Source organism: Trichechus manatus, unplaced genomic scaffold (assembly GCF_000243295.1).
Source record: "Trichechus manatus latirostris isolate Lorelei unplaced genomic scaffold, TriManLat1.0 scaffold00103, whole genome shotgun sequence".
Classification (NCBI taxonomy): domain Eukaryota; kingdom Metazoa; phylum Chordata; class Mammalia; order Sirenia; family Trichechidae; genus Trichechus; species Trichechus manatus.
In genome coordinates this window covers 8,663,746-8,671,887 of record NW_004444039.1, presented here as the reverse complement: position 1 = coordinate 8,671,887, position 8,142 = coordinate 8,663,746, and the positions used below count along the sequence as shown (strand labels likewise).

General features: G+C 41.4%; 1 non-coding gene across 1 annotated transcript; it reads left to right on the top strand.

Moving 5' to 3' along the window:
* Window positions 1-2,542: 2,542 nt before the first annotated feature.
* Window positions 2,543-2,646, top strand: LOC111821759 (U6 spliceosomal RNA). The gene has a single exon (XR_002825097.1). It is a non-coding gene; the product is annotated as a U6 spliceosomal RNA (small nuclear RNA).
* Window positions 2,647-8,142: the final 5,496 nt, after the last annotated feature.

The window sequence follows — 8,142 nt, the reverse complement described above, 5'->3', positions numbered from 1 at the left end:
TGAATACATTCCATTGGTCACAACTCAAACTAGGGAGTGAAACGTGCTCTGGATGAAACTCTACCTTCCCCGTTGCTGTTAAACAACCCCAGCAACCCCCACATATGACAGAGGCAGTGGTGATGTCCCAGCAGCCAGGGGCCTTCTGGGCTCCCTCCACCGGCCCTGCCAACCCTCACCCTCCTCCTTACGCTACTCCCTCTCCCTCCTCCCTCACCCTCCTCGGTTGGCCTCCTCGCTCCCCCTCCTCGCTCCTCCTCTTGGCTCCCCTTCCTCCCTCCCCTCCTGGCTCATCCTCCTCCTTCACCCTCTTCCCTCACCCTCCTCGCTCCCCCTCCTCCTCCCCCTCTTTGTCCCCCTCCTCACTCACCCTCCTCACTCACCCTCCTCATTTCCCTCCTCACTCACCTTCCTCCTTACCCTCAATCACTGGCTTCTAAGAAATGCTTCTTGCTTAGCTTAGCATATTATACCATTTAGATAAACACTTTTCCACCAGTTTTTTTCCTTCAGAAATGTGAGTTCAAAAGTTAATCCATAAAAGAATTGTTGAAAAAGCATTTCCTTTCAAATGTTTTCAAAGATAAAAATCCTAACGGAATTTTACCTGTAGAAAAGGAAAAAAATTAAATGTATTGCCCAGTCCTATTTTTCTAGATGTTGAAATCTTTTATTAACTTCAATATATGGGATATTTTAACATGCAAATTTTTAGTATAGCAATATCTGCCTCCAAGTTATTTTTTCAGGATCGTGCTTGGTCAAAACTTTGTGGTCTGTGAATTTAAGAGAAAATTCGGGTATTTGGTATTCCAATAAGATATTTGGAGATACTAATCACTCTTCAACATTGATGTGTTCATATCCTATCGCAAACCTTATTTTCCACAGACTTCCAGCTTGTTATTGCCATTTGTCATCATTATTCTCCATATTTTTATATAAGAAAATAATATTGTCCTAAGAATTTACCAAGCAGATTCCTTTACCTACTCTTTAGCTACTGGATTTCCCTCTCAGACACCAGTATCTTCATAAAGTCAGATGCCTGCCCAGGAGAAAGATGGCAGAGTTTGCTGATGGACAATCCTGAGCAAGACAATCTCACTCTACAACTTAGAACTAAAACACTATGAACCAAGAGATATTTCAAAACTACTTTCTCCAGCTGAGAATTTTTACTGATCTTTATGGCAAAGGATATGTGTATCTAGTGCTGGATCACAATACTGTAAAATTTGCCAGGATTTCTGTATCATATAATCCCCTTTTCGTGGAGAGGAACTAATTCTTATTTCTAAGCTTCGTTATTTCATTCATTATTAAACACTTACTGAGCGTGTATGATATAAAAGTCACACTCAAAAAGGAGTAACAAGTAGCTAACATCTTACCAGCTGGTGAATGATCTAATGCTTTCTGTCTAAGATCAGGAAAAAGGCAAGAACGTCTGTCTCATCACTTCTGTTCATTATTGTATTGGAGAGTCCAGCCAACTGGAGATTCTAGCCAATTCTAGAAATAGGAAAAAATTAAATTACAAATGAAAGGCATCCACATTTGAAAGGAAGAAATAAAATGGGCATTATTTGTAGGTTACCTGATTGCCTATATACGAAATTTCATGGAATCTACAAAAAAGAAGCTACTAGAATTAATATGTGAGTTCATCAAATTTGCAAGGTCAATATACAAAAATCAGTTCTAGTTCTACATACTAAAAATTAACAGTCAGAAATTGAAAAAGTTTAAAAGACCATATATTAATAACAACAAAAAACATTAAATACTTAGAGATAAATCTGTCAAAAGATCTGCAAGACCTGAACAGTGAAAACTACAAAACACTGCTGAAAGAAATTAAAGGCTTAAATAGATAGAGATCTATACCATGTTCATGGATTAGAAGCATCAATACAGTTATGATGTAAATTCTCCCCAAATTAATTTATAGATTCAAGTCAATCCCAATCAAAATCACAAGAGGCTTTTTTGTAGAAATTGACGGGCTGATTCTAAAATTAATATGGAAATGCAAAGGACCTAGACTAACCAAAACAGCTTTGAAAAAGGGCACAGTTGGAGGACTTATATTGCCTTATTTCAACACTTCTTATAAAGTTACATTAAATCAAAACAGTGTGGTATTGGCATAGAAATAGACACATCAATAAATGGATTAGGATACAGAATATATAAATAGACCCACATATGTATGGTCAATTGATTTTTGACAAAATGCCAAGACAATTCAAAGAAGAAAGGATAACTTTTTTCAATAAAAGGTGTTGAAACAACTCAATACCCCTATGCATTAAAATACAAAAAATACAAAATCAAATACAAAAATTAACTCAAAATGGATCCTAAGCCTAAATATAAGAGCTAAAACTATTAAAGTTTTGGAAGAAAACTGGAAAAATATTAGGGACCTTACTTTGGCAAAGATTTCTTAAATAGGACACACACACACACACACACACACACACAAATCAATACTTTGGATTTCATTCAAGGTATTAACTTAAAAAGGAAACATTAAGTGCTCGCTTCGGCAGCACATATACTAAAATTGGAATGATATAGAGTAGATTAGCATGGCCCCGCAAGGATGACATGCCAATTTGTGAAGAGTTCCATATTTTTTAACAAAGGAGAGAGGAAAGGTTCTGCCATCACTGGACCAGTTGCTAAGGAGTGTGCAGACTTGTGGCCCAGGATTGCATCCAATACTTGCAGCATTGCATGATTCTCTAGTGTATTTTTTAAAATAAAATTACTGTATTTTATGCAAATAACACACACCTTGTATGTTTGTTTGCCAACTGTGCCCCCCCTTGCAAGGATGGCAAACAATCATAGAAGGCACAGTGTTATTTGTGTAAAAGTATGGTACACCTATTAAAAATTATTCTTTCCAAAAAAAAAAAGGAAAGGAAACGTCGAGCCACAGACTGGAAGAAATCTTTGCAAAGCATATATTTGCTAAAGGACTTGTATCGATGTTATGCCAATTGACCTAGAAATCCCCCAAGACCATGGTCCCCAGCCCTCAGCCCCAGTAACCTGGTCCCTCAAGGTGTTCAGATGTGTCTAGGAAGCTTCTATGACTTTGCCTTGGTCAAGTTGTGCTGACTTCCCCTGTATTATGTGTTGTCTTTCCCTTCATCAAAGTTAACACTTGTCTACTATCTAGTTAGTGTCAAGAATAGATTTGACTCATTGAACACTAATTACCAAAGACCAGACGAGTTGTGGGATCACATCAAGGACATCACACATGAAGAAAGCAAAAGGTCATTAAAAAGACAGGAAAGAAAGAAAAGACCAAAATGGATGTCAGAAGAGCCTCCGAAACTTGCTCTTGAACGTAGAGTAGCTAAAGCAAATGGAAGGTATAAATGCATACATATAAACTATACATACAATTTATACATATATATATCTTTTCACCATACTTATTCAGTCTGTATGCTGAGCAAATAATCCAAGAAGCTGGACTGTGTGAAGAAGAACATGGCATCAGGTGTGGAGGAAGACTCATTAACAACCTTCGATATGCAGATGACACAACCTTGCTTGCTAAAAGCCAAGAGGACTTGAAGCACTTACTGATGAAGATCAAAGACCGCAGCCTTCAGTATGGATTACACCTCAACCTAAAGAAAACAAAAATCGTCACAACTGGACCAATAAGCAACATCATGATAAATGGAGAAGAGATTGAAGTTGTCAAGGATTTCATTTTACTTGGATCCACAATCAACACCCATGGAAGCAGCAGGCAAGAAACCAAAAGACACATTGTACTGGGCAAATCTGCTGCAAAAGACCTCTTTAAAGTGTTGGAAAGCAAAGATGTTACTTTGAGGACTAAGGTGCCCCGACCCAAGTCATTATATTTTCAGTCGCCTCATACGTATGCAAAAGCTGGACAATGAAAAAGGAAAACAGAAGAAAAATTAATGCCTTTGAATTCTCTGTTGGAGAAGAATAATGAATATCCCATGGACTTCCAGAAGAACAAACAAGGCTGTCTTGGAATAAGTACAGCCAGAGTGCTCCTTGGAAGTGAGGGTGGCGAGATTTCATCTCAGTTACTTCGGACATGTTATCAGGAGGGACCAGTCCCTGGAGAAGGAAGGCAGAGGGTCAGCAAAAAAGAGGAAGACCCTCAACAAGATGGATTGACACAGTGGCTGCAACAATGGGCTCAAACATAGCAATGATTGTGAGGATGGCGCAGGACTAAGAAATGTTTCGTTCTGTTATACATACGGTCACTGTAAGTCGGAACCCACTCGACGGCACCTAACAACAGCAACATATATACATATGAATTCACCAGATTGCATACTTTAAATATGTGCAGTTTATGGGATGTCAGTAATACTTCCAAAGGGCTGAAAATAAAAAAACAATAATTTAATTACATCTATGAAAAAATACATAATTCTCCCTGCCCTCAAGTGAGACTACAGGTAATAATGCTTTTTTTTTTCAATATAGCAGGTGTAATAATAGCAATACACTTAAAATTAAAAGTACTTTTGTTCCCAAGAGAGGAGCAGTCTAGCTGAAGGCCAGAGCAATTGCACATCATCAGCTTGATGTGTTATTTAGGTTTTTACTTTCATTCCCTGTCACCCACTCTCCCACCCCCCTCCTTCAGCACGTCTCTACTCTGTTAAATAGTTACCTCCCATGAAGACAAGCAGAGAGTTGTTTTCCTAGTAAAACAATATTTGCAAATCCACAAACTTATTGTGAACTACCTTAAATCTATAGCCTAATGTCTGATTCAGTGGTTTTTGTTTAACTTAACATTATCACGTTAGAATTTTCTTAAAGTAATTAAATAGTTTTTCAATTCATTATGTGCTGATAGAAGATAAGATCTTCTTCTGCAGAGTCAAGGAAATTATCACGTAGGTTAGGGTCTGTTAAGAGCACAGTAATCTCAGCACTAAGGAGCCCTGGTGATGCAGTGGTTAAGCGCTTGGATGTGAACCGAAAGGTTGGTGGTTCAAACCTACCCAGCAGTTCCGAGAAAGAAAGACCTGTCAACCTGCTTGCATAAAGATTACAGCCTAGGAAACTCTAAGGGGCAGACCTACTCTGTCACACGGGGTCACTATGAGTCGAGATTGACTCAACAGTACCTAACAGCAAGGGTACCAGCACTAGCATAGAAGCAAGGGTGTACTGCTGTAACTAATACTCCAAGAGTGGTGTTTCAGATTAACACATAAATGGTAGTTTTATGTTAATAATTGGGATAAGAAAATTAATAGCACCTAACATCGAGGACGGAAACCTTGGTGGCGCAGCGGTTGTAACACTGAGGGTGCATCATGTTTGGGAGAATATTTAATAATGTAAGAAAATTCTAACATGATAATACCAGGTTTTCAAAAATAAAATACAAAACCTTATGTACTATGATGACAATTTTTGGAAAAATGGAGAACAAACAACGACAAAAAATGGCATGCACACAAAGCCAAGAGACTTGAAAATTTACCAAACCATTATCAACAGTCACCATCGATGTGATGATTCTGGATGCTATTCTTTTCTTTTTTTACATTTCTGTTATTTTCTAAGTTTTCTGAAATGATAATGTAATCCTTTCATAATAAAAACAGCATTTTAAAAATAAATGTTTAATGAAAGACTAGTTAAAAAGATCTTGTAGATACTATAAACATTGCAAGTGTCAACTGCCTAGCAATAGTGGACTACCCAGCGGAAACTGGAGGGTGAATATTGAAATGGCTGTACAGAAAGATTCTAGAAGAAACTATGCTCATCTAGAGAAACGAGAATGGAGGAGAGCTTAGAGAATAATTTTCTTTATTATAATAATCTCAATTCAGATGTGATTTCATCTACCCCAACCCTCGCCTCCTCTTAACACGCCATGATTAGTAAGGAATGGAGGGCGTTCTGATGTACCAGGGAAAGCCAAGGCAGCCTCTTGCTATTTACCCACCAAAAATCCAGGGTGAAGTGGGGTTAGACAAGTGGCTGCATCCTTGTTTTTTGTGCATGATTTTGATGGGCACACAGGGATGACAAGGACACTCTGACCTTGAAAGTGGTGACAGGCAGGCTCTAAAAGCAAGCTGCCGTGCCCTCCACTCCACACTGCTGGGACGCATGAAAAATCCTCATGCACCTCGCACAATAATATCACCCTGGGGAGACATTGCCTCTTTTTTTTTTTTAACTTTCACTACCCAAGTGCTGCCTGCAGAGACAACACAACCTTCATGACTTTCAATCAATTTGGCTTTCGGTCAATTCATCTCCTGGTTTCAAAAGATGCCACAGACCCATCAAGCGAAACAGAGACGTCTGTTGTCGTTAGCTGCCGCAGACTTGGCTCTGACTCATGGCAACATTGTGTATAACAGAATGAAACATTGCCAGATCCTGCACCTTCACGATCGTTGGTACACTCACTGCCGCAGCCACTGTGTATTTTGAGTGCCTTCCAACCTAGGGGGCTCATCTTCCAGCACTGTATTGGACAATATTCTGTGGTGATCCATGGGGTTTTCATTGGCTAATTGTCGGAAGTAGATCAACAGACCTTTCTTCCTAGTCTGTCTTAGTCTGGAAGCTCCACTGAAACCTGTCCACCATGGGTGGCCCTGCTGGTATGTGAAATACTGGTGGCACAGCTTCCAGCATCACAGCAACATGTAAGCCGTCACAGGACCACAAACTGACAGACGGGTGGGTGGTGCAGAGACTCAGTAAGGAGAGGGGCTGTGGGCCTGCGGTTGCTGCACAGCCCTGACACAGAGCTGCAGACCGTGAACCAGTAAAGGTGGTTGTGGCACATTCACCGAACCTCTGCCCCTTGGATCCAGACTCTCTCACTTATGTCTGCAAATTCCTGGATATTATCACTAGGAGAGATATGTGGGAGCAACATTACTAACCTCAAAGTCACAGAAAGGCCGGTTGGAACGTTGTTACAGCAATTTCTTCTCTTTCAAAGAAGCGCCCGTGTTAAAAGTTAGTTTTGTCCCCCGGTAGATTGTTGCAGCATCCTGAGTTTAACAATAGTTGAACACCGACAAGAGACTGGAGCCTGGGAATGAAAACCAAAAACACAGAAACTGTACAGCTCACACTGCTGGAGATTAGGGAGTCCCCGTCCCCTCCCCCGCGCCCGCCCCTCGCAATTCTGACCCCCCAGAACACACACAAAGTTCACTAGCGCAGGCGGCAGTTAAAATAACAGCTTCGTTAATGGCTGATCTTCAATCTTCTAAAAAAAAAAAAAAAAAAGCACAGCTCTGAGACCAAGACTGGCATTCCTGCCTCCAAATTCTGCTTAAAACGCAGACAGGCAGGCCTGTCGCCAAGGTGACCCTGATACACCCAGACAGATACTGGGCCCGAAGGCAGACCTGCTGAAGTGGGTCCTGTCAGCTGACTGATCTTGGGGAGAAAGGCTGTGCTAACCCCTCTGCCCTCCTTTCAAACTGATCAAAGAAGCAGAGAAAGAGTGGAGCCTCACTCTGGAGGCATAGTAACTACCCAGTGTATTGTAGCATGGCCCAGGAGATGTACACTCACCAATTAGCTACTAATCTTTCTTTGGGGGTTAGTAAAAGGCAGTCCCTCCACCTGTCTGGGAGTTTGCTGTACCCTGGTGACTTGTGCGTTGATAACCGAAAGGTGGGAGGTTCGAGTCCACCCAGAGGCACCTTGGAAGGAAGGCCTGACGATCTACTTCCAAAATATCAGCCATTGAAAGCCCTGTGGAGCACAGCTCTACTCTGATACACGTGGGGTTGCCCTGAGTCGGAATCAACCAATTGGCAGCTGGTATGTATGTATCGGTCTGGGGTGGGGCCCAAACACCGCGTTTCTCACAAGTTCCCAGGTGCTGACGCTGCTGGTCCCAGCACCACACTCTAAGGACCCACGGCCTTCCCTGACGCAGCTTGCTCACCACACTCTGAGGACCCACGGCATATTCCTTGACACAGCTTCCTCACCCCACTCTGAGGACCCACGGCATATTCCTTGACACAGCATCCTCACCCCACTCTGAGGACCCACGGCCTTCCTTGACACGGCTTCCTCACCCCACTCTGAGGACCCACGGCCTTCCCTGAC